This window comes from Schistocerca piceifrons, chromosome 1 (assembly GCF_021461385.2).
Source record: "Schistocerca piceifrons isolate TAMUIC-IGC-003096 chromosome 1, iqSchPice1.1, whole genome shotgun sequence".
Lineage (NCBI taxonomy): Eukaryota > Metazoa > Arthropoda > Insecta > Orthoptera > Acrididae > Schistocerca > Schistocerca piceifrons.
This window is the reverse complement of record NC_060138.1, coordinates 853,496,678-853,512,775: the sequence shown is the minus strand read 5'-3', so window position 1 is coordinate 853,512,775 and position 16,098 is coordinate 853,496,678. Positions and strand designations below refer to the sequence as shown.

Genomic DNA, 16,098 nt, shown 5'->3' with positions numbered 1-16,098 from the left:
TTTAACCGACAGGAAGAAGATGCTGTGATATGCAAATGATTAGCTTTTCAGAGCATTGACACAAGGTTGGCGCCGGTGGAGACACCTACAACGTGCTGACATGAGGAAAGTTTCCAACCGATTTGTCATACACAAATAGCAGTTGACCGGCGTTGCCTGGTGAAACGTTGTTGTGATGCCTCATGTAAGGAGGAGAAATGCGTAGCATCACGTTTCCGACTATGACAAAGGTCGGATTGTAGCCTATCGCGATTGCGGTTTATCGTATCGCGACATTGCTGCTCGCGTTGGTCGAGATTCAGTGACTGTTAGCAGAATATGGAATCGGTGGGTTCAGGAGGGTGATACGGAACGCCGTGCTGGATCCCAACGGCCTCGTATCACTAGCAGTCGAGATGACAGGCATCTTATCCGCGTGGCTGTAACGGATCCCTGAGTCAACAGATTGGGACGTTTGCAAGACAACAACCATCTGCACGAACAGTTCGACGACGTTTGCAGCAGCACGGACTATCAGCTCGGAGACCATGGCTGCGGTTACCCTTGACGCTGCATCACAGACAGGAGCGCCTGCGATGGTGTACTCAACGACGAACCTGGGTGCACGAGTGGGAAAACGTCATTTTTTCGGATGAATCCAGGTTCTGATGGTCGCATCCGTGTTTGGCGACATCGCGGTGAACGCACATTGGAAGCGTGTATTCATCGCCATACTGGCGTATCACCCGGCGTGATGGTATGGGGTGCCATTGGTTACACGTCTCGGTCACCTCTTGTTCGCATTGACGGCACTTTGAACAGTGGACGTTACATTTCAGATGTGTTACGACCTGTGGCTCTAACCTTCATTCGATCCCTGCGAAACCCTACATTTCAGCACGACAATGCACGACCGCATGTTGCAGGTCCTGTACGGGCCTTTCTGGATACAGAAAATGTTCGACTGCTGCCCTGGCCAGCACATTCTCCAGATCTCTCACCAATCGAAAACGTCTGGTCAATGTTGGTCGAGCAACTAGCTCGTCACAATACGCCAGTCACTACTCTTGATGAACTGTGGTATCGTGTTGAAGCTGCATGGGCAGCTGTACCTGTACACGGCATCCAAGCTCTGTTTGACTCAATGCCCAGGCGTATGAAGGCCGTTATTACGGCCAGAGGTGGTTGTTCTGGGTACTGATTTCTCAGGATCTATGCACCCAAATTGCGTGAAAACGTAATCACATGTCAGTTCTGGTATAATATATTTGTCCAATGAATACCCGTTTGTCATCTGCATTTCTTATTGGTGTAACAATTTTAATGACCAGTAGTGTAGTACTTCTGTGGCTGGGGAGATTACATGGTGTCAAATCGACTGAGCAGTTAAGAGATGCGAGTCAGATGTGTGCGCTTTGGACCCTGCGGCTAAGAACCGTCAGATGTGGACGTCGATTTAGCAGTTGTGGATCAGTACGGCCATCCGACAGTTTCGGTGCCTTGTAGAGTCGATGACCAAGTCATGCCGTCGCAAGTGGATGTAAGTGTCTCTAAGAGTCAGCTGCCGACTGGCTTGAAAGACGTGAATTGCGATGTTAGCTCCAGAGCCGAGTGGCAGTGTGCTGCGCAGGCGGCTGCAGATTGGGCAGAGGTTCGCGGATCGCAGGCGCCGCGCACGGCCGCGGTGATTCAGCAGGGAACTGCGCGCAGCCGGCAGCCCGGCGGCTCAGAGCGCGTCGCGACGGCGGCCCGGCCACACCGCACCTCTGCACTCCACTCCACGCCGACAGCGCCTGCTCTCCGTGTTTCAGGTAGGCAGCCGCCCGTAGCGGCTCTCCTGCGCCCAGCACTTGAGTTCGCGACTTCAGATATCTGACACGCTCTAGAAAGGGCCACTACTGTTCATGTCATGCAGAGTTGGCCATTAATAAATAAACGCCAGTGGTCGTCACACTGCGGCCCGCGGACCACATGAGGCCCGAATCAAGTGTTCGTGCGTAATAATATGCTATTGCAACTAACAGCAGAATCTAAAAAGTCAACTAACATTGATAGCTTCTTAAGAGTACTTATCTTGGCCAGTAGCAAACAAAAATACTTACAGAGAGAGTCATATTTTAGGTTCTTATGGTTTAAATTGACGTTGGTGAATTCGGCCTTGAGTAAAGTTCGCCGCTTACGTCAGGAACAAAGTGGTGTGTACCGCGGCCACTGCAGGTTAAACAGAAGAGAGGGGCAGAATATCTTATTGATTGTTTTCCAATGTTGACAACTCACGAACGTGCGCAACTAGCGTCGATTACCAGCTACGGTAAAATATGAGACGGAAGTAACATGGATTCGCGATTGCGTATTATAGAGACGGTCATATTCTAATGTGGTGCATATCTGTAGCAACTAATATGAAATCAAATTATGTCTGTTGTAGAAGAAGAAGGAAGTAAGATTTTGGTTGTGCCCTGAGGAAGGCCGTTGCAATTCGGCCGAAACGTCGGTTTTAGTTTATTATTGTTGTTAGTTTATAGCAATGATGCGGCATAATACCCAGAAGAATTTTAATCACTATGACACCGGCCGCGGAAGCCTACGTTCTTATATCAGTAAGATTTTGGTTTAACGTCCTGTTGACATCGAAGTCATTAAAGTCGGAGCTCAAGCTGGCATGGGAAAGGCAATCGGCAGTGCCCTTTCGAAGGAACTATCCCGGCATTTGCCTCGAGCGATTTAGGGAAATCACAGAAAACCTAAATGTGGATGCCGTACGCGGATTTGAAGCGACGTCCTCCCGAATGCGAGTTCAGGTCACAGCAAACCCTTGTCTACATGTCGGTGCTTGTATACCAGCATCGAATTCCCGCTGGGAGCGTATACGCTGCAGCAATACCCTCAAAAGGAAACTTTTTTGTCGCCCCTCATAAGACAATCCAATGAGTAAAAGAAAAATGGCATTCAAAACAATCAGTACAAATTTGTGATCGTGTCTCGTATTGCAGTTACCGCTATTAATTTATATAAGATACTAATTCATGCAGGTTACCAGTTGACAGTGAGATCGGCACGGGAAGGCGTGGTAAAGTGGCCAGAACGGGAGAAGTGGTCATTCCATATTTTTTGACCCGAAGAGCGTCGAGAAACTGTCAGACTAGTTCTAACATTGTTGTCAGTGATATTGACAGAAGAGGGTTGCTCCGTTATTTTCGAGTAAAATCGTTTTTGTTTATTAAGGTGGTTGATTTAACATAAGTCATTTATATTATTCTTGTTACCTCATCGGAATGGGGAGTAATAACTTACTACAACACCAGTGGTTAAACAACATCTTTTGGCCTACACCCCAAGAAACAAACCCTTTAATATCATCCGCCATTCTATCCATTTATGACAGTCCTGAATTAATACAGGTATATTATTTTAAACCGTCTCCGTTCTGATGTACTTGGTCCAAGTCCAATTGAAAACGGTCTGGTGCAGCCAGTCGGTATTATTTCACATACTGGGGCGTGATGATGCCTAGAAATGTGCGCAGAAATAAGAAAAACAAACATGTTGCGATGTCACTGGCCACAGTACCCAGCTAGGTACGAAAAACTGATCACTGTGTAAGCCTTCAGAAAAATTTATGTAGTCCCTATATATTATTATTTTTTCACTTTAAAATAGTTAATGTGATTCCTTGTAATATGTAGATTCAAAATGAGGAAGTGGTAAGCTTCCATCAATAACCATGTTTTGTGAAAATTTAGTTTCTCTTTGAGTGGCTACCTTAACACCCCCCCCCCCCCCCCCACTCCCGTTACTCGCTCCTATACCCCGCCCATCCTTCCTATGCGACCGATGTGTCGTCTACAATGTCCATAATGGCTCTTTAGCAAAATAGGTTTGACGATCACTGAAGCATACGCTGTCTCGACTTGAGTGGAATCCTTGCAACAAATAAACAGTGAAACAACTGTAAGGCACGTGGTTGAAGTGATTTATTTATCGTATGGTTTTTCAAGCATAGCATCAAATGTAACACAAACAGTAACACATGCAATTTACAGACAAACATTTAAATCTATACTACTATGTCAAGGCATGTCGTTGTTTAACGTTGTTACCAAAAATGTCCAAAAGTAGTTGACTAATTTACTTCAGATTTTTACCCGATACTCTAATAAACGTATACTATATATAACATATAAATGTATATATAATATACACAGGGAAACATTGTTACCAAAAATCTCGAAAAGTTCTTGACCTATTTACTTCAAATTTTTACACGATACACTGTTATTCATTCAGATGGACATAGGCTACATATTTTTCAAATGCTGATGTACGAATTTTCTGTTGAAACTGATTGTGAGAAAGAAAATGCCGTGGTGTGGTGTCTGCTGCGAGAATGTGCGGATTACTTTTCTTTCTTTCAGTCAGTTTCAACTACGATGGGTAGGCACTTAAACCATTAAAGAAATTACTTCTCACATGTATATTCTTTCTACTTAGTTTCAAACAAAAATTGTATACACAATAATGTTGTTTTGTTTTCATCCCTGCTGTTGGTATTACAGAAAAGAGTACATGTGTATTTATGGCTTATCGGCTCATGGTTATAATACTCGTACTACGTCGCAATCTGATCGTTCGAAGCTCTGTGACCCTACCGATTCACAGATTGGAACCACGTGAAACACTGTCATTGAAGCTACTATCCTCACAGATCCAGCAGTTGAAGGTATGCCTTGCACCCCATACCAATGATCCCAGTCGATTTTCCCATTCATTTTAAGTGCCTTCCATTTCCAATCGAGGTTATGTTCACAATAACGGTAAACAAGGTTCAAGGTCGGAGAGGGGAGAGGAGGTGATTGACAGAGCATGGGAGAGAGGATGGACGTGGAAGGGGGCAGGAGGGTATGTACAAAGAAAGGGAGGGGGGGTTAAAGAGATGGACAGAGAGTGGGGTGAGGCGTCGATACACAGAGAGTGGAAGGGGAAGGAAGACATGTACAGAGAGAGGGAGGGGGGAGGAGGAGAGGAACTAAGAGAGGGGGATGGACGAGATGGGCAGAGAGAGGGGAGAAGGAGTTTAGGATGTATATCCAATTCCCACACAAATTTAGCAACTCCAAAGCATTGCCAGGTTTGCTAGTTTTCAATATAATCTATTGCGTCGTTCGTTGTCATCAGGAAACAGTCGAAAGTTTCACGATATGCCCTGTTGGGACATCCTGTAACAATGCGACAAACGGTTTGCCTGGCTGCTCCACAATCGCCTTTTCGAGATGTAGCCTTACCCCATCTATGAAGAGAGCCGATACTTCTGCCGTTATTGGTGCGTATTCTGTTGATACTTGCCAACTTTTTGCGCGATTGAACGAAGGTAGAGGGTTTTTTTCGGATGTAGGGCAACTTCTGACGATGTGAAGTGCAAGCCTCTCATGGTTCTCTTGATCGAAGTCGGTTTATTTCTAGGATTACCGCGACTTGATGTATATGGAGTTGCGGGTTGCCTTGTAGGCGTTGAAACTCACGCAGAAGAGATAATTCGTCGAAGTCCTGGGAGCGGAGTGTGACCCAGTATGGGCAGCCATTCGTTGGGGTTTGATCTTAGTGTACAACTGATAATTCTCGTTGTGCTATTCAGGTGAACATCGAGCGTTTGTGCCCGTGCACTACTAAGCTATACATTAGCACCAGATTCTGCATTAGTAGACTACATCAAGTGCTGAAGTGCGCAGAGCTTTTCAGATAATTTTTGGGGGACAGTGCCCCATCTATGTAACCCCTAGACATTTTGGGTCTGACTCTGGTGAAGTAGTCTGTCAGCAAAATATACCTAAAGCTGCGTATTTGCCGCTCTTTTGCACAAATGAAAGCAAGCCGTCTCTGTCTTGTTGCAGTTTGGTTTCAGTTTCCATCTCTAGAGGTATGTTCCCATTTTCTTCAGATCAGATGTTAAGATACCTTCTGTTTCTACAAAATTCCGATGTCCCACTCCCATCACCCAGCCATCGGTTCATTCAAACCTACGAGACCTAGTTTCAGGTGTATTGGAGACTAAACAGTAGTGGAGCGAGGATAGATCCCTGAGGTAGTTCATCATTTAGTGCAGTTGAAAAGCTTACTCCGTTGCTCAGTATGACCAGGTATGACCTGCCAGCAAGAATTCTATTAATAAGTTGGACTGTTTTTCTGCATGGTATTATTTGAACGTCTTTGTATCATAATATGCTGAAATATATACAAATGCAGTTGATTTTTTAAAATTATTTTGAAAGGATGCTCCTATGCAGGTCGTCAGTGACATTATCTGGTCTGTAAAGCTTCTTTCTGCGCGGAAACCAGCTTATTCTAAAGGTGATGGACTTGATACAACGTCGCGATATGAAATACGCAAACAGTATCGCAGTAGATATCACAGTTGACTGACCAATAAAAAATAGCAAGCAAGTAGGCGTTTGCTAGTTAAGTTGCCACACTAAACGATTTTACGTCGTTCATACGTTAAACAAGGACCCATACTGACTGCTTCGTTTAAAACTTTGCACGAGTAGAACTCTGACTAGAAATTTTAGTAATTAGCGTGGAAGAAAAACTAACATATGTCGTATTGATAGTACCTACTGATCCCTACTGTTTTTGCGAGATTAGTATGATCAGTCCAATTACAAATATGACGAAATTAGTTTCTCGGAAATTATTAGAGAGTAGAGGCAGAAAATATCGTACGTGTCTTCCTATAGTACATACAGGGAGTGGACAAAAGTCGAAATACCACAAACACAACCCATTAACAGTATAAAACGATGTTGGAAAGCCGTTGGCATTCACAACAGGTTTCAGTTATAAATGAATGAAAATAGGTCCTGTATGGTTTTCAAACGGAATTTATAGCGTTCTTCCTGCTCATTAGTGACAAGTTCAGATAACAATGATGGAGGTGGACGGCGACCACTCACCTTTCTCTCCAAAGTAGACCAGAAATGTTCATTATATATTGAGATCTGGTGACTGTGATGATCAGGCGAGATGCGCCAATTCCTCGTGCTCACAAAACCAATCTTAGGCGATGCGAGCTGTGTCCACAGGGGCCCCGTCCTCTGAGAACACAGTATCACCATCGGGGAGTAAACATTTTACCATGAGATGGACCTGATCAGTGAAAGTGGTCACATAATCCTTGGCAGAAATGCGGCCTTGCAGGGTAACCTTGGGGGCTATGGAACAGGACGATACGGCTGCCCCAAATCATCACCCAACCTTCGTCATATTTAGCTCTTGGGACGTAGATTCGCCTGGAAGTTGGAAACACTGTGAAACAAGACTCATCCGACCAAATTACTCCCTTCCATTGTTGCACAGTCCATATTTTATGGCTTCGGTACCGCGTTTTCCTGTTATGGACATTTCCATCAGTGACGGGTGGTTCTTAAATTCCAGCTCGTCCTGCAGTATCCTGCTCCTGGAGCACTCTTCGTGTTGTTCCGGTGCTGATAGGGTTCGCGAGTGCGACATTCAGTTCTGCAGTGACTTTTGCACTAGTCGTCCTCTTATTGTTCGTCACAATGCTCTTCAATGACGGACCGTGACAATCGCTCAACACACACTTTCGGCCGCTTTAATGACTTAGCCGACGATTCTTTTCCACTTTCCCATGTAAATCTTCAACGCGGTGCCTCTCTACACAGCAACGTAAGCATCCAACATACGAGCACCAACGATTTGCCCACGTCGGAAGTCACTGAGCTCCGACATACTGTACTCCCAGAACACTGTTCTGAACACGACTCACTCTCGCAACATATTGATGACATTGCACAGGTTCCGTTCGTGGTCACGGACAACAACACACTTCACTTATCGTACATTACCTAAGTCAAAAATTTTTTCTTAATTTTCATTTGGGTCGGAGTTACATATTTTCTAGATATAGCGGAAACTGCTGCGTCCGAAAAACTTTCCTACCTGAGAGCTAGCAGGCACGATGTTCTGCACAGCAGAAGTGACAACATTGTGGGAGGCGACTATGTGAGGCTCCCCGTAAGAGAGCTCATACACGAGGACAACGAGGGACGTCCCCCCCATCCCCCTCCCCTCCCAGCTCCCGCTATCTCTTTGGAAAAGGTAAAAATATATGACATATCTATGCAGACTGAAGCGATGAATGAAAATTTGTACTACGTGTCGGGACTGGCCAGACTGGCACAATGGTTTTCACAGCCGCACGGACTATCACTGCAGGCTCCCTCCTCAGTCGAAATTCCTATTCATGTCTCAGCCCGTTGGTATTCCCCCTAAATTCGAAGATCATTGCAGAGGCTCTCCAACTGTTTTGGAATAGCACCTCAGAATCAAACGAAACGATGAATTTCACCTGAAACCAAGGTACAGATGCTTTAATCAAACGAAACTATATGGCTGTGGCGATTAAAGGTCTCTGTTACCAGGCAAAAAAATGTAGTTTAGTTGTGTTTTTCTTTCAAGAAAATGATTTAAAAGTCGGTATTATGCAGGTTTTTAACGGGGCCGTAACTGGAACTTTTTTGTGGCTACTTACAAGTCGCCATTTTTCTTCCAGAGTATTAAAAATACTCCCCCAGGTCTTGCCTCCCCGCCCCTACCCCACAAACTATCGTATAGCCACCCTTGGCTCCCCGCCATTGGTGTACTACTGACGAGAGCAGGTCGCTAGCGGTCAAATGCCGACTACTTGAAATCGGACTATAAGCTCAGATTTTGACTGTCTATAATCTTTACAAGGCAGGCATAAACTTCCAGTTCTTAAAAAGTATGGAGTTGGCCATACTTGTAACTAGATTACTCATACAGTGATGAGCCGAAACATAATGACGACCTGCTGAATGTGTTGGTCCGTCTTTGGATCTCGAAACAACAGCAATTCTACGTCTCATGTTATCGACATGTCCTTGCTACGTTTCCTGAGTTATGCGGCCCCTGTCACGCAATTCTCCTTAATTACGGACCGTTGTTTGTGGCCTTGGAGTAGCAGTGTGTGAACGTTGTTGTGTCACAAATCGCAATGAAGCGACATCTCTAAAGCAAGTTTTCGATGCCTTCTACAGAATGCTTCGAAGAAGAGAAAAGTGTGTACAAAGTTTGTAACGCATATCTCGGCTCCCGAACGAAAACAACAAACAACGCGAGGATACCTGTCGCTACTTAACTGAAATGTAAAACGTGAACAGTTCTTTTTTTTTTTTGGAAAAAATCATAACGGATGACTGCAGAAATTCACATAATGGGTAAACGCTTAGACGACGCAACCAACATTCAACGAATGTGACGCGCAAGATTAACAACATTACAAACAGGGACATTCCTGACAGTTTCGCATGGTTATGAACGTTGTACTCAAGTGAGGGGTAGCTATGTAGAACACCTGGTGCGCTGAAACCAACATCTTACCTTCTCTCTCTTTTTTCGCAAAGTTTTAAACATGGCTCCTTGGTTCAATGGCCGTTTCTAAATTAAAATTGAAACAAATGAGCCCTCGGTCACAAAATGTTTAAGCCTTATTGACCAGGTTTCAACACTTGGAAGAGTGCCTTCGTCAGAATTATAATAATTAAAATGGCCTATAACATAGTTACAGATCTTTTTTCTCTCTTTTTTGTTAATACAGTCTCAAAACGTTTTTGGACTGACGGGATACTTTCCTTAGCGGATCAGTAGCCCGCAACGCAACCAGGCTGCGTTCAAGTTCGTGGTGGGCAGAGGCTATCATATCTTGGTCGGTCTGTGTACGTTAGCCGGAAAGTAGATGAGTGGTCGCCTATGAGACAGGCAATCACACACTGAGGTGACAAAAGTCGTGGGATAGCGATGTGCACATTACAGATGGTGGTGCTATAGCGTACACAAGGTATAAAATGGCAGTGCAGTGACGGAGCTGTCATTTGTACTCTGCTCATTCGTGAGAAAAGGTTTCTGACGTGATTGTGAGCGCACGACGAGAATCAGCAGATTTTGAAGGCGGAATGGTAGTTGGGGTTAGACGCATGGGGGCACTTAATTTCCAAAATCGTTAGGGAATTCAATATTGCGAGATCCACAGTGTCAAAAGTGGGCCGAGAATACCAGTGTGGGACGTACGACGACCTTATCCATTAGGACAATGCGGCGAAATTTAGCTTGAATGGGCTACGGCAGCACGCAACCGACACGAGTGGCTTTGGTAACAGCACGTCATCGCATGCACCGCCTCTCCTGGGCTTGTTGCCATATCGGTTGGACCCTAAACGACTGGAAAACCATGGCCTGATCAGTTGAGTCCCGAATGCAGTTGGTCAGAGCTGATGGTAAGGTTCGAATGTGGCGCAGACCCCTCGAAGCCATAAACCCAAGGTCTGAACAACGCACTGTGTAAGCTGGTCATGGCTCCGTAATGGTGTGGTCCGTGTTTACGCGGAATGAACTGGGTCCTTCTATCCAATTGAACCGAACATTGGATGGAAATGGTAGGTTATATTAGATTACTTGGAGACAATTTGCAGCCATTCATGGACTTCTTTTTCCCAAAAAAGGATGCAATTTTTATGGAAGACAATGCGCCATGTTACCGGACAACAGTTGTTCGCGATCGCTTTGAAAAACATTCTGCACAAGCCGAGCGTATGATTTGGCCACCCAGATCGCCCGACATGACGATCACCAAACATCGTGGTCAGTTCAGCACAAAATCCTGGTCCGGCAACACTTCCGCAATCCGGACGGCTATAGAGACAGCATGGCTCAATTTTTTTAAATTTTTTTTTTATGGTTCAAATGGCTCTAAGCACTATGGAACTTAACATCTGAGGTCATCAGTCCCAGAGACTTAGAACTACTTAAACCTAACTAACCTAAGGACATCACACACATCCATGCCCGAGACAGGATTCGAAGCTGCGACCGTAGCAGCCGCGTGGTTCCGGACTGAAGCGCCCAGAACCGCTCGGCCACTGCGGCCGGCTCAGTAGCTTTATCTGTGAACAATATGCGTGAAATTAGTCTGTGATTGGCCATTACCCACAGATAAAATTGCAAGTGTTGAGCTTCGTCTCCTGAGTGAAAGTGTTGCACCCATTGATAACAAAAAGGCTACAAGCCACGTCGATGTAATTTTTGCCATATTTCTGTACGTTCTACACCCATACGTACTGAAATATGTCAGACGAACTCGCTTTATCGACTTCTGCTTCATCGAAGTTTTGCTCAGTTGCGCGTTTAGCCTTAGTGTGCCTTAGTGACTAGCCAAAGGAATTTCATTACAAATGTGACTGAACAGCAGTTTCGGTATGCTGCGGCTAGGAAACAACCTATGACATTGTACACCGGAATGAAATGATTTTCGGAAACGAAACCTGTAACCAAATGTCACAGTAGCATTTGTAAAAAAGTACTGTATTGTTTTACGAACTTGTAGTGTCCAAGCTAAATATCAAAAACTGCTGTCTCGCCAGCTGATAACATCAGAGTCAAAGTCTGCGCTTTGATTTCCGCGGTAACGTCGGTACTCACAGAATTTCATCGCGGTTTATTAGCAAAGGATGTAATAGTAAGTGGCTGTTATTATGTAAAGTTATCGGTGAGTTCGCTAATTTAATTAAAGTTGGACTGATCAAGAAAGGGCAAAAATTTTATACTCTTGCACCACGGAATTAATCCTTCAAATAGCGGTCGTTGACGAGCTTGGCTTACAAGTAGTCGGACATGTAATCGTACGCATTAAGCGAGTAAATCACTATAATGCCAAAATGCGGGCTGAGGTCTGTATTACTTTTGTAAATGGAATTAGTTCATGATGCTGTTTCCTGAAAAATTTACCACCTTTCCTGAAACGACCTACATTAGTTATTTGGCGAATAAATTTGGCTGGAGCCTCGCTTTAAATAATGATGTATGTATCTGTGAGGCAATCATGCTAAAAACTGTAATGAAGTCGCGTCAGATTACTGGCAATCAGCGAGGTGGTAAACTTGGCAACTAGCTCTTAATGTAGAAACATGCTAAGTTGTTTTTTTTTCCACGGTCATGATCTCGGCGCTTGGTCGATTGCACAAGAGCTCGTATACGTGCGTAAGCTGTAACGGGTAATCTGATTGAAGGCGTTGCTGCAGTGTATATGCAACCCAGCGCGACTCTGACGCGGGTATATAAGTACCAACATGTAGGTTCAAATGGTTCAAATGGCTCTGAGCTCTATGGGACTTAACATCTGAGGTCATCAGTCCCCTAGACTTAGAACTATTTAAACCTAACATAAGGACATCACACACATCCATTCCCGAGACAGGATTCGAACCTGCGACCATAGCAGCAGCGCGGTTCCGGACTGAAGCACCTAGAACCGCTCGGCCACAGAGGCCGGCTCCGAGACAGGATTCGAACCCGCCACCATAGCCAACATGTAGACAAGGGGTTAGTGCGGCCTCCGAACAGAAACTTTTTCATCGCCTCATTTATTTACATCTCAGTTCGGGCGCCATCTGCCTTGCATCCAATAGGAATGACATTTCACATGTTTTAAGATTACATGTTTCGTAATAAGAGGATGATGGTCAACAGTCATAGAGCCGTAAATAATATGAAGAATCATAGCTCCCCGTGAATGACGTCTCCCTCTGCCACAGAAAGATAGAATGATTCATTTAGTGATTTCCGGAAAGAACACATATCCAAGCACGTAGTACTTAATTTGCGTGGTGTTTGTGTGTGATACCCAAACGTTGAAAATATGTTTTACTACGAAGAAGGATCACCGTAAGGTTGAGCTGAGTGTTTTAGGCGATCTATTTGACTGCTATAAATTGTTAAACAATTAATTTGAAAGGGTAGTGCAAATGGCTTATTTCAGTCTATTTTTGACACTGAATTGTATCCGCTCTCCCTTTATCCTCCCTTTATCTCCAGTGTTAGCCAATAGAAATACTGTATTCTGAGGAGAGATGCAAACCTTCGTCTGCATGTTTCGGGACGTTGGTTCACACAGACAACCAGGAAGTGGCCTCTTGAGAAAGACAGAGACAGGAAGCGAATCTGGAATTTCCCGATCAACATAATTCAATGGCTCTGAGCACTATGGGACTTAACATCTGTGGTCATCAGTCCCCTAGAACTTAGAACTACTTAAACCTAACTAACCTAAGGACATCACACACATCCATGCCCGAGGCAGGATTCGAACCTGCGACCGTAGCAGTCACGCGGCTCCGGACTGAGCGCCTAGAACCGCTAGACCACCGCGGCCGACTCAACATAATTCCGCCGGCCGCTGTGGCCGAGCGGTTCTAGGCGCTTCAGTGTGGAACCGCGCGACCGCTACGGTCGCAGGTTCGAATCCTACCTCGGGCATGGATTTGTGTGCTGTCCTTAGGTTAGTTAGGTTTAAGTAGCTCTAAGTTCTAGGGGACTGATCACCTCAGGTGTTAAGCCCATAGTACTCAGAGCCATTTGAACCATTTTTTGAACATAATGCCGCCACTTGATGCTTTATTTGGGGGCCGCGAGATCAAAGGAGGCCGATACGTGGTCGGTGGTATTTAGTAACGTGATCTGTAATTAGAACACTGGACGATTTTGACTTTCATTGCAGTTTGATGTATGTTGCACGCTGTCTTCATGGTGTTGCAATTTTATGGTTCAGCACTGGATAGAGGGTGTTCCTCCTAAGAGTCATCAGTTAGATTTTCTCTTGTGTTTCAGCATATATTTTCAATTTCGTTTTTGCAAAGTGTCTTATATTCCAAGTTTCGGCCCCAGTGGTAAAGTGGTAAAGAGTGCGCTTGGAAACCGAGATGTTGCGGGGTCGAATCTCGATGGAACCACGGATTTTTCAGTCTTCTTTTTAGGACATCAGGGACACGCAAGTCGTCGAAACGGCGTCGAATAGAAACATTTGTACGAGCAGGTCACTGAGCCACATGAAATAACTAATGTGAAGCTGAAGTCAGCCCAAATAAATTTTGGTCATCAGGAATTTCACGCGACGTCCAGGGTCGAAGGAAAATATCGCTCTCTTTCCCGTTACAAACAAAATTATTTTTAAAGAGGAATTTTGCGTACCCACTCGATAGAGCTCTCCCAGATTAGCCCAGAGTGATATTTATACAGCATATTATAGACGCATGGGACAAACAAAAACTTAACGAAAATTTGACAAATAGATGGCGCTGTAAGCATCAGAATGTGCACACCGACGCAGCGCGGCTTACTTTGCGTCCGAGACGCCCAACATGACCCTGTCCATCATTGCCGGTACGGCTCGTTTACAAGAACGGTGACTGTGCGTCAGTAGTCTTGCAGAAGTTCCGTACACTCAAGGGTATGAAAAAAGCCTTGGTCCGACATCTGCTAACAGTCTGAAGAGAATAATTACGAAATTCGAGAAGATACGTTCTTTTGAAGTCAATGTGGCTTAGGGAGGGAAGCAATTGATCCGACATCAGTCAAAGATGTAGCCCCAGCATTACAGGAAGTAATGGTAGGCAAACTTGCAGGCACGAGGAATTGCCCGAACGTCGGACATGACTGTGAACACTGTGCATAAAATCTTACAAAATATTCTGCATATTCACACAAAATCACTCCTGTCAGTTTCTGCTGACCTGCCAGCAAGAAAAATGTTCGCTCTTGAATTTCTTGCTCACATGGGAGTGTACAATGAATGGGACATTCTGTTGACAGACGAAGCCCATTTCCAAGGACTTGACAAAACACAGAATTGGAGAATATGGGCAGCGGAAAATCGGCACTCACATCAACCGGTACTACTTTATTCTGTAAAGATGGCTGTGTGGTGCAGGTTGACGGTATCGTTTATCGAGTGGCCGTATTTTTTCGAGGAGATGGGTCCTGCGGGTCCTGTTATCTGTACCGTCACTGGTAAACACTTTGAGTGTCCTTTTCGTACCGACGTCATTCCAATCCTCCAACAGCGTTGATTAGTGGGTATAATCATTTTTATGTAAGGTGGCACTCCTCCGCACATTTCACACACAGTGAAGCGGTTGCTGCACAGTCATTTTGGAAATGCTAGAATTATCAGTGGTAATTTCCCTACAGCTTAGCCTTCTATATCACCTGGCCTTAATCCCTATGACTCCTGGCGGGGGGTTATCTGAAAGATGTTGTGTTCTGCGCTCCAGTTACGAACGTAGGTGAACAGAGGGTGCGCATAGAGCAACACATTCTGAACAAGACCCCAGAGACACTCCGATTCGTTGTGGAACGTGCAGTTTCTCGATTTTAACTTGTGGCCGAAAAATTGGGACATTTTTTGGGAAATTTGTGGTAAGGTCTTATGGGACCAAACTGCTGAGTTCTTCGGTCTCTAAGCTTACACACTAGTTAATCTAACTTAAACTAACTTACATTAAGGACAACACAGACACCCATGCCCGAGGGTGGACTCGAACCTCCGGCGGGGAGAGTCGCGCGAACCGCGACAAGGCGCCTGAGACCGCTCGGCTACCCCGCGCGGTCGTTGGACAGCATATCGAATTTGTCAAAAAATGTTCCAATGTGTCAATTCCTAAGGGACCAAACTGCTGAGGTCATCGGTCCCTAGACTTCCACAATACTTAAACTAACTTATGCTAAGGACAACACAAAAACCCATGCCCGTGCGAGGACTCGAGCCTCCGGCGAGAGGGGCCGCGCAGTCCGTGACATGGCGCTTGAGACCGCGTGGCCACTCCGCGCGGCTCGAACTTGTCTTGCGCCACTCTCACGACAGTTAGAAGCCGATGGCATTTTCCTTTTTATGCTGTATTCACCCTCAGGACAGTTAAAAACCGACGTAATTTTGCTTTTTATGGTTTTGGCTTCAGGATAATCAAAAACCGATTTTTCCCATGTGATGTAGTACGACTTTGCCGTGGTGGATGAACTTCACTAAGTAACAGTGCCACAACTGCTAACTGCCGAACTTGTGCAATCATGAAACTTCCTGGCAGATTAAAACTGTGTGCTGGACCGAGACTCGAACTCGGGATCTTTGCCTTTATCGGGCAGGAGACCTTCTGTGAAGTTTTGGAAAGTAGGAGACGAGATACTGGCGGAAGTACAGGTGTGAGGACGGGGCGTGAGTTGTGCCTGGGTAGCTCAGTTGGTAGCGCACTTGCCCGCGAA

General features: G+C 45.1%; 1 protein-coding gene across 1 annotated transcript in view; it reads left to right on the top strand.

The window, feature by feature from the left end:
- The first annotated feature begins 1,639 nt into the window (after nucleotides 1-1,639).
- Nucleotides 1,640-16,098, top strand: part of LOC124792889 (cytochrome P450 6k1-like) — a 151,280-nt gene continuing 136,821 nt past the window's right edge. Inside the window, exon 1 of the mRNA XM_047257977.1 lies at nucleotides 1,640-1,790. The gene's annotated coding sequence lies outside the window, so the exon portion shown is untranslated. The remainder of the gene's footprint in view (nucleotides 1,791-16,098) is intronic.